Genomic DNA, 10,120 nt, shown 5'->3' with positions numbered 1-10,120 from the left:
TTTTTGCGGAAACTTCTGCTTTTTATATTACTCGTTGTTGCAACTATAATTTCGCTGCAATTACCATATACGAGCGGCAACATCTGCTGCTGCGCAATCCGTTGCAACGAAGGACAGCGTCATTGAGGTTTTTCCCTGACCGTTGCATATGTACAAAAATGTAAACGAGGTTGTTAAATGACAAAGATTCATCAAATATTTGTCAACTTGTTCATTTATGGCCTTTACGTTTTTCATACCAGCTGCATGCACTGCTTTGCTGGTTTTGAACTGATATAGTTCTAAAGTTCACGCGATATTTTCTTTGCTTATTAGATAGACCAGAAAAAAAAAACGCGGAAGCATTGATATCAGCTATTACTGCCACAATTTTTGGGACATACGAAGCTATTCTTTTATGAACAAACACATAATTTACTTGTCTTGACTGTGCGTAGCGTTAAATAATTCGTTTTCAGCACCTAAGTATACAATGGCATTGGCAATGGCAATGCAGTTATTATTCATGTATTTGATGCCTCGACAACTTTATAAGGAGGAGGCCGCGTTGCAACTTGAGCCCCACCTGAAAAAAATTTTCTGGCTACGCCACTGGCCAGTACTGTATCCATGACGCGTTGGAAAGTCGCAGGTGCCGAGCCAAGACCAAACGGCATGACCTTGAAACTCGAACAGTCCGTCTGGTGTTATAAAGGCAGTCTTCTCCCGGTCCCTCTCGTCGACTTCGATTTTCCAGTAAGCCGGTTTCAGGTCCATCGACGAAAAATACTTTGCGTTGTAGAGTCGGATCCAAGGGTCGTCAAGCCATGGGAGGGGGTATACGTCCTTCTTCGTGATCTTGTTGAGGCGACGATAATCGACGCAGAAACGTAGGGTTTCCATCCTTCTTCTTCACTAACACCACGGGGGACGCCCACGGACTCTTGGACGGCTGGATGATGTCGTTGCGTAGCATTTCGTCGACTTGTTGCCTTATGGTCCTCGCGTTCGCGCGCCGAAACTCGATACGGGCTCTGACTGATTGGGCGGACACATTCATCGGTTATAATGCGGTGCTTGGCCACAGGGTTTGTCGAACTTTGACGACGACGAGAAGCAGTCCTTGTATTGCAGGAGCAGAACTTTTAGCTGTTCTTCTTATGCCTGGGAAGGTTCTGGTTGACGTCGAAAGTTGGTTCAGATACTACAGTCGTCGTTGCAAGTGCACTAGAATCCGTGAAGGCGAAAGCATTGCTGGCTTGTACTATTTCGTCGATGTAGGCGACCGTGGTGCCTTTGTTAATGTGCTTGTATTCGTGGCTGAAGTTCGTGAGCATCAATCTTGCTTTCCCTTCGCGTAGCTCAGCTATGCCTCTAGCGACGCAAATTTCACGGTCGAGCAGTAAGTGATGATCACCCTCGATGACGCCCTCCATGTCTGCAGGCACTTCGGTACCGACGAAATCATTACGCTGGAGCGAGGCGGAATGGTGACTTGTTCTTCAAGCACATTCAAGGCATGGTACCTGATGCTTGTATCCGGTGGTATCGCGTTGTGCGTTGAAAGCGTTATTGACTTGGACCTTAAGTCGATGACTGCACCGTGTTGATTTAGAAATTCCATGCCTAGGATGACATCCCTGGAGCAGTGCTGCAGGATTACGAAGCTCGCCGGGTAAGTGCGGTTGTTTACCGTGACTCGCGCTGTGCAGATTCCAGCCGGCGTTATTAGGTGGCCTCCCGCTGTCAGGATATCGGGTCCTTGTCAGGCCATTTTCACCTTCTTCAACTTGGCGGCGAACGGGCCACTGAAGACAGAATAGTCGGCTCCAGTGTCGACGAGAGCGGTGACACTATGACCATCGATCAGCACGTCGTTAGACCGTCGTCTGGCGTTACGGTTAAGTCGTGGCATCGGATCACGGTTACGTCGGCTTGCTCCGCTGCTTCTACGTCGCGTCGGCCGGTCTTCTTGCGGCGGCGAAGTGTTGTCTTCAAGGCTCTTTCGAGGCGGCGTGCTGATACCTCGTCGTGATGATTCGCGAATCTTCTTCCGGGTGGCGGAGAATCTTCGGCATTGCGTCGTACCTCCATCGGTTGCTGCTTTCAGTTTCCCGGATAGGGGCTCACGGACCGGCCCCGGGCTGGGCCAGTGTATGGTCGGCGCTGCGGCGACAGGTAGCGTCCCGGCGAACGCTCCACTGCGTTCCGGCGATGTAGTCAGCGATACCACGTGGCCGCTCGCCAAGCTGTGGACTTGGTGCGTTGACGGCGAACCCTCGTAGGCCCATCTCGCGGTATGGGCATCGACGGTAGACATGACCAGCTTCCCCGCAGTGATAACAGAGCGGGCGGAGGTCGGGGGCGCGCCAAATGTCTCTCTTTCTCGGGTAGCTGCGCTGGGCGACGGGCGGGCGTGCTGGCGGCGGCGGCGGCGGTGGACGACGGAACTGTGGCGTTACGGGGCCCTGGCGCGAGCGCGGAGGGGGTCATTGACGGCGGGCGACGGCGGCATCGCTTCCGGTTGTGGTTGAGGCGATGCCGGAACTTCTGGCACTTCCAGTGACCGCTGAACCTCTTCTTTAACTATGTCAGCGATAGATGCCACTTGAGGCTGCGACCTGGGAAAGAGCTTCTGCAGCTCCTCGCGAACGACTGCTCTGATGGTCTCGCGCAGGTCGTCGGCGCCTAGCGCTTGAGCATCGGCGTAGTTGGTCAGGGCACGGCGGTTGTATTGCCTGGCGCGCATTTCAAGCGTCTTCTCGATCGTTGTGGCCTCGGAAAGAAATTCGGTGACAGTCTTGGGCGGGTTGCGCATGAATCCGGTGAATAGTTGCTCCTTGACACCCCGCATCAAGAACCGAACTTTCTTTTCTTCAGACATGCCGGGGTCGGCATGGCGGAAGAGGCGAGCCATCTCCTCCGTGAAGATCGCGATGTTCTCGTTCGGCAATTTAACTCTGGTTTCTAAGAGAACTTCAGCTCTTTCCTTTCGTACGACACTCGTGAAGGTTCTCACGAAGTTCTCACGAAATAGGTCCCATGTCACCAGGGTGGTCTCTCTGTTCTCAAACCAGGTCCGAGCAGCGTCATCTAACCAAAAATAGTCATGGCACAGCTTGTCGTCGTCGCTCCATTTGTTGAACGTCGCGGTCCTCTCGTATGTCTCCAGCCAGGTTTCAGGGTCTTCAGCCGATGATCCACGGAAGGTCGGTGGCTCCCGAGGTTGTTGCAGCAGGATGGGGGACGCTGGGGCTGCCATTGGGGTCGTTGACTTGACCGTGATCGCTGTGGCCTTCTCGGGAAGAAGTCCGTACTCCGGTAGAAGTCCTTTCTGCCTACGGCTAGCTCGCTGGTCCTTTGCGACGTTGGCGTTGTCCTCTGGTTTCGGACTTGGATCGCGGCTTTGCGGGGGCGTTCGGTGCATGAACGAACTAGCACCTCCACCTGATGTCACGTAGCAGTGACAGTGAAGAAAACAGTCGTAACACTGTGTATGACGAAACTAGTTATTTAATGGGCGAACCTGTGCCCACAAAAGCAAGCTGCACTCAAAGCACAACGATAGCGGCGAACACAGTCAGCGATCGTCTAAATCTCTCATCTGCGGCGAAACGCGTCGGCTTTTATACTTGAGTCATCGAATGTTCCAGAATAATCCCTGGTACCCGCGTGTCTTCCAGAAAGTTCTAGGCAATTCGCGTCGCTCCTACAATCAGATTACATGAGCGTCGGTGACCACAGAAGATGGATAGAAGCATCGATAACGTTCGAGAAGCTTCCGATGCAGGCGCGACCTGCGCCGAGCGATAACGTTTAGCATTTGTTAGCCGGTGGAAAGCGGCCACCGCTGAAAGATAAACATGTATACGTGTCAATATCGAAGCTGCACTCGCAGGTCGTTCATCGAGGCAGTGCACAACAACGAGAGAATGGACCGAGCATCCCCATCACGCTCTCAAGGTCACCGTCCCAAGCACACTCCCCTGCTTTGTGCAGTGCAAACACTTGCAGCGAGGGCGCAAGCCGGCTTAATGGCAGCCTGGCCTGGTAGCCACGAAGCCTAATTTGGAACCGCCACGCTCAAGCACTGACTCGGCTCCAATGTTTTTCGTATACCGTCACCAGCTACAGGACGCGGCCACTCGGTCCACCGCAAGGCAGAGCAGTCGAGCCAGCCATGCGGAGATCAACGAGGCGCAAAAGATGAGTGAATGCCATAAGCGTAAAGGTACAGGGAGATTAACTAAGCTGACTTTGATGGTTGCTATAGCAGGTGGCTGTTCAGGTTCTGTGGGTTAACTTTCTTAATTCTTTGTCTGCTCATCCAGCCTTCCCCGCCACCTAATCGCATTGCATTTAGTTGTTTCATGTGTAGTGGGGATGAAGCAACGCACGCGGCACTGTCTTGGCTGGAGGTGGGAGCGCAGATGTTGATGCCGGCTCAGACTGTCTTTGCTATGCCCGTCATGCCGTCCAACGTTAATAAGCCCCCTTCCACGTGTCATAATTAACCGCTTCACTAAAGCTTGGCTTCATGCTGAGTCTAACATGCGCATTGCATCATCATAATTTTTTTCTTGTGGTCGATAGAATCAGAAAGCGGGGGCTGCAGTAAAATGTTGCAGAGGTAATTAGTTACCTTTAGATATAGCGCAAATACGCACACGAAGCAGACACGACAGACGCGGGCGAGCGCTGTTTATTACAATGGACGATTTACCAGCTGAACACAAGTGTCACGCCCCCTTCCCCATGCGCGATAAAAACAAATCTAAAAAAAGTTAACAATATCTGCCTCAGACAACAGAGTTCAGTTCGGCACTGTGCAAAAGAATCGCTGATACAAATATATCCCCATTCTTGTGGAATGCTTCTATAGAGCCACTGGAGCCGTGTAGTTCGCAGATTTGCCTAAGATAGTGGTCTCGTGCCTCGCAACCACACGTGGGCAACCAAATGTGCATACTTGTCCTCTTTAACTTTTAGCGCATGCTCCCTGAGTCGGTCGTTAATGCACCGTTCGGTTTGGACGATCCCGCACAACAAGGGATACCACACCTTACGAAACGGCTATCATGGTTGGTTTGGCAACCTCGTTTGCTGTCCGCGCAAATTCGAGGGCAGGGCTTATTAGGAGGTGTGAAAACCACACGATGCCTGTTCACGACCTTGTGTGATGCCTATCTCGCCATCTGTCGCAGGGTGATCAGCCCTTTTCGCTCCAGCTCTTACATTCTGCGATTCAGCCACCGCACCAACAAGCAACTCAGGTAATCTCGCTGCCAATAGGTGACCAATCTGATTTTCGAAGCTATGCTGCATTGTTATGCGATGCCCCTTTATACTATTTTTGAGTGGGCAGAGTCAAAAGGCAGGATACTCTTCTTGACCCGTGGGAGGTACTCCCAGCAAACATGGCCTACACTAAACGTTAGCATGAGATCCAGAATCTGTAACCCCTCCTTGCTAGGCAATTCATAAGTGAAAATTGTGAAAGAAGTGAAATTTATAAAGTGCCGCGCTACTGGCCGCTCGAGGCCCTTTGCGTGTATCCGCGAGCTTCTTTCACGCTCGGAAAATCACTTTTATGTAGCACGTATTGAGCAACAGAAATCTGTGGCAGGAGTTTTTCATGTTGCTCTACAATTTTCTCACTGACACTTTTCATCTAATTATAATATTTCAGAAGTTCGTTAATTAATTAAGACTAATTATGTAATTAGGCGAAATGCAAAAAATAATCTGAGTATCTCCAAGCGACGGTAAACAACACTACCTTGGTTCTGTCCACCTACGCGGCATTTGCATATTTCTAAAGTATAGTCCAAGTTACGTGGAACACCCTGTTTAGGCTACCAAGCGATGTTGTAAATGCTAGCCTCACAGACGAGTTTGTCAGAAGTGTCGGGTCGTATTTTCAATTGTTTCCAGAATAATTGTGTTTTTGTAGTTGTCCTACTAAATGCTGCATAAGCTTCATGTATGTAAGTGTCACGTATTATGATTCGTTGGCTGACTTTCCTGTTGAATGCTATTTTGAATATCGTAACTATGTAGTCCTATGTGTTCTTTCTAATCTGTTTTTTTTTCATCTTATACATCTATGTATTCGCTCATATTGTTCCGAATACTGTGGGTGATTGCCCTTCTTTATGATCCTGAAAAAGGCTTACAGTTTAATTGCCTAAATAAAGATAAACTTAAATTGCAGGCTTTCTTTACAGAAAAAAGCACGAAGTCGATATAGTGGTGATTCTTTCAGTGTTGCGAATCTCGGAACATTTGTTAAAAGGACACCAAAGAGAAAAATTATTTCCGCAATATTGGTAAATTTACGATACGAAACAAAATGGACCCTTATTTGGGAGAGGAGGCTTGGTGAAGTACGATGTGTGTCAGAAGTGTTGGGCTGGTGATGACGAAGCAGAGACGGCGTACACAGCGCTGTGTCTCGTGGTCCTGTCCTTCGCGCTGTTTTGACCCCCTTCGTTGAGATGCTCATCGTGATGGCTATGGAAAGATTGGGAAATGCAATGGGTTTAACATACAGCCGCAGATAGTCACGAATAAGCGCTCAAAGATAGTTTCGGCCCACTAAGCTAGGAAGGTCGACAGGAGAAGATGCACTCTCGATCGTTTCCTTCCTAACACCCTTGGAACGCTGAATGCAGTATCGCAAGCGTGATTCAACCGCTTGTGTTTAAGCCCCATCGAAATCGCCGCGGTCTGAGTCCAACGTCATCGCTAACGTGTTGCAGCGTCTGTGTTGCGCCGAGACCCCATCGAATTCGCCGCGGTCGCGCATTCGATCTTGGCCACGCGCGTCTCGTCCACATGCCTCATGATCACGTACCAACTGGTTTTCGAGTGAAGGGGCAAGCTCCCTCTCTCTCACTTTGTCCATATATATATGGGACCTTGTGGCGCAAGGGCCAATAATGGCCAAAGAACGTCAAGCAATGCACTCGATGATGCAATAAGGACAAATGGTAACCTGGCTGACAATATAACGCGGCTGTATAAGGGGCTAAAAACAGTAGTAAAATATATGCGTATATAAATAATGAGAATGGAGATGTGCCTCAGGTTATGCTCTGGAGGAATAATGTATAAATGCCAGTGCCCTTAAGTGCAAGGACCTCGTTGCACAAAAACATCGGTAAAAACAAGCCAAGTCCAAATTTTAGTCTGTGCCTTCAAATTTGTCTTTATTTGGTTACCTGCTCAACAGTGATTTGGGCAATAATGTTGACTGTGAGCACCAGCAAATCTTTTGATGACGAAAGTCTGGGGTTTGTCGTTCTCTGCCTAATGTACATACGTGAGCAGCCTTGTCTAGAACGGCGGCTTCCGGGTCTCTCCGGAGCCAGCCAGCGACGTCTAACGCTAGCTGCTGGGTCCGACGTCTAACGGTAGGTGCTGGGCACGTTCCCAAACTACGGTTAGACGTCGCTGGCTGGCTGCTCCAGAAGCCGCCGTTCTAGACAAGGCTGCTCACGTCTGTGCGTGGTGGTCGTATTCTCGCCACTATAAAAAATGCTTCCTTTGTTTAAGCAAACTCGTAATTTTTATCTACATAGATATGCATCACACATAGACATTGTCAAAGTGGTCTCGCTATTAGATATCCTGCAGGCAGTACGTGATGACACACACCAAAATTGTTTAGCAGCCAGTTAACAAGGCATGCTTTTCGTGCTGTGCACCATAAGTGCTGTGTCTCAAAGCCTATATAAATTCCGGGCAGAAATTATTTAGGGAATATTGCATCTTACAGACAGTGTCAAGCGCGCATTGCTAATTATTGCTGGTGATAATTAAAAAATGTCACAGTTTCGCCCTAAGGGCGAAGCAATGAATGCGATATAACAACACAGCAATGTCATACGAAGTAAGGTGAGCGGCTTTGCTAGCAATATGAATTGTAGTAGACATGAGCTGATTAAGTAAGCAGGTGTGCTGCGGCGTAAGTAGACCGACATGAAGAGAGACTCGATGACCACGAGAAGGCGCGTGTGAAACGGTGGTGTTGATGAGAAGCGCTTCCCGTGGGCAGCGCGTGCGAAGGGACACACTTGTAGCGCTGCACTGCCGACCCGGGCAGCATTACATGTAGCTGCGTGTGAGAAATGCCAGCGACGCAAGACACCATCGACGCTCCCTGCTGGGTGCCTTCAACCAATTGACATTCCCGCGGAACCATTCTCTCGGGTTGGTTTAGATTTACTTGGTCCTTTTCCTCTTTCTACCTCTGGGAACAGGTGGATCGCTGTGGCCTGTTGGGGCTCGCGTTGATGTCCGGTTCCATCCTACCGCGATCCGCCAGTTGTTGGGGCGCCGGTTACTACAACCTCGACCGGCATCACTTCTAGGTAGCGTGGCGTTGCCGGCAGGCTGCAGGCGTCCGGTAGGCGACCAGGCAGGGCGAGACGATTTTAAGTGCGAAACTTGCACGGTTTATTTCATGTTGAAGGATTGCAAAGAACAGAATGAATATGAATGAATATAAATACATGGCGGGGCCGCTTAAATAGGCCCTCTAACAATGAGGCGGGATTTCGCTCAAGTCACGTGACAGGCAAGTCCAGTCGGGGGGATGCGGCAGCAGCTCCCTCTCCCCTAGGTGACGTTTCCCGGCCTTGTCTCAGCTGGTGGCAACCCGAACGTCATTCGCAGAAGGTGGGCAGCTCCCTCTCCCCTAGGCGACGTTTCCCGGGCTTGCCTCTGCTGGCGGCAACCCGAGGCTCCTGAAGACGTTAATCGTGGAAGGCGGGCCTATTCACCCCCCACGCACATGCACACAAAGGGATCAGCAACTACGACGTCCCGACGCTCCGGAAGAACGTTTCGTAGAAGGCGGGCTTACTCGCCTCCCCGCACCTGCACACAACGGGATCAGCAACTACTGCGTTCCAGATGCTCCGGAAGAACGTTTCGTAGAAGGCGGGCTTAATCTCCTCTCCGCACCTGCACACAACGGGATCAGCAACTACTGCGTCCCGCCCGCGACAACCAAGCACGATGGGGAGACCTCCTCCGTTAATCCTTTTAAACGAGCTGTCGTACGTCAACCGTAACAGGCCACAGATTACGCCACGCGCTACGCCATCACCCGAGCGCTCCCTACAAGCTGCGGCACAGAGGTTGCCGATTTTCTTCTACGCGACGTGATTTTATTACATGGAGCTCCGCGACAACTTCTCACAGACCGTGGCCGGACATTCCTGTCAAAAGTTATCGCGGACATCCTGCAGTCCTGTGCCACGAGGCACAAGCTATCCACGTCATACCATCCGCAAACGAATGGCCTCACGGAGCGTCTTAATCGCACTCTCACAGACATGCTCGCGAAGTATGTGTCTTCCGACCACACTGACTGGGACCTCGCTCTACCGTTTGTCACCTTTGCGTATAATTCCTCGCGCCACGACACAGCCGGTTATTCGCCATTTTTCCTTCTGTTCGGCCGAGAACCAGCACTGCCCCTCGACACAAGCCTCCCTGTTCACGCAGCACCCACCAGTGAATATGCACTTGACGCCGTCGCCCGCGCTGCCCACGCAAGGGAAATTGCCCGTGGCCGCCTTCTGCACTCCCAAGAGAGTCAACGGCGTTTGTACGACCAGCGACACCGCGACGTGCACTTCCCGCCTGGTTCTTTGTTGCTTCTATGGTCTCCGTCGCGTCAGGTCGGCCTGTCAGAAAAACTGCTGTCTCGTTACACAGGCCTCTACCGAGTGATTCGTGCCGTGACTCCCGTCACCTACGAGATCGCCCCTGACGCCCCACCTGCTTCCCAGTCCAGTGATATCGTGCACGTTACACGACTGAAGCAGTATCACCCTCCCAGTGATGAAATTTAGACGCTCCGGGACGTCGCTTCTGCCGCCGGGGAATTATGCTGCCTGCGTGTGGTATTTGGTTGTTTGAACGAGGCGCGCGGGCGCCTAGACGAAGAATACGAACTGCTCTGGGCTCTCGAGCTATCGGCTGATCTGGCCAGCGCTGCAGCTATCTTTTGTAAATATACTTGTAAATAGTCTCCTGTACTTAATTCTTCGTTCGCGTAACAATATACAAAGACAACGTGCAAATTTCTGGAGTATAACTAGGAAATGCATTATAACGATTCGTTTCT

General features: G+C 50.8%; 1 long non-coding RNA gene across 1 annotated transcript; it reads left to right on the top strand.

Moving 5' to 3' along the window:
* Positions 1 to 8,561: 8,561 nt before the first annotated feature.
* Positions 8,562 to 8,957, top strand: LOC125946920 (uncharacterized). The gene is made up of 3 exons (XR_007467993.1): positions 8,562 to 8,605; positions 8,685 to 8,737; positions 8,824 to 8,957. It is a non-coding gene; the product is annotated as an uncharacterized LOC125946920 (long non-coding RNA).
* Positions 8,958 to 10,120: the final 1,163 nt, after the last annotated feature.

This window comes from Dermacentor silvarum, chromosome 7 (assembly GCF_013339745.2).
Source record: "Dermacentor silvarum isolate Dsil-2018 chromosome 7, BIME_Dsil_1.4, whole genome shotgun sequence".
In the NCBI taxonomy this organism is placed as follows: domain Eukaryota; kingdom Metazoa; phylum Arthropoda; class Arachnida; order Ixodida; family Ixodidae; genus Dermacentor; species Dermacentor silvarum.
This window is presented reverse-complemented; position numbering and strand designations above follow the sequence as displayed.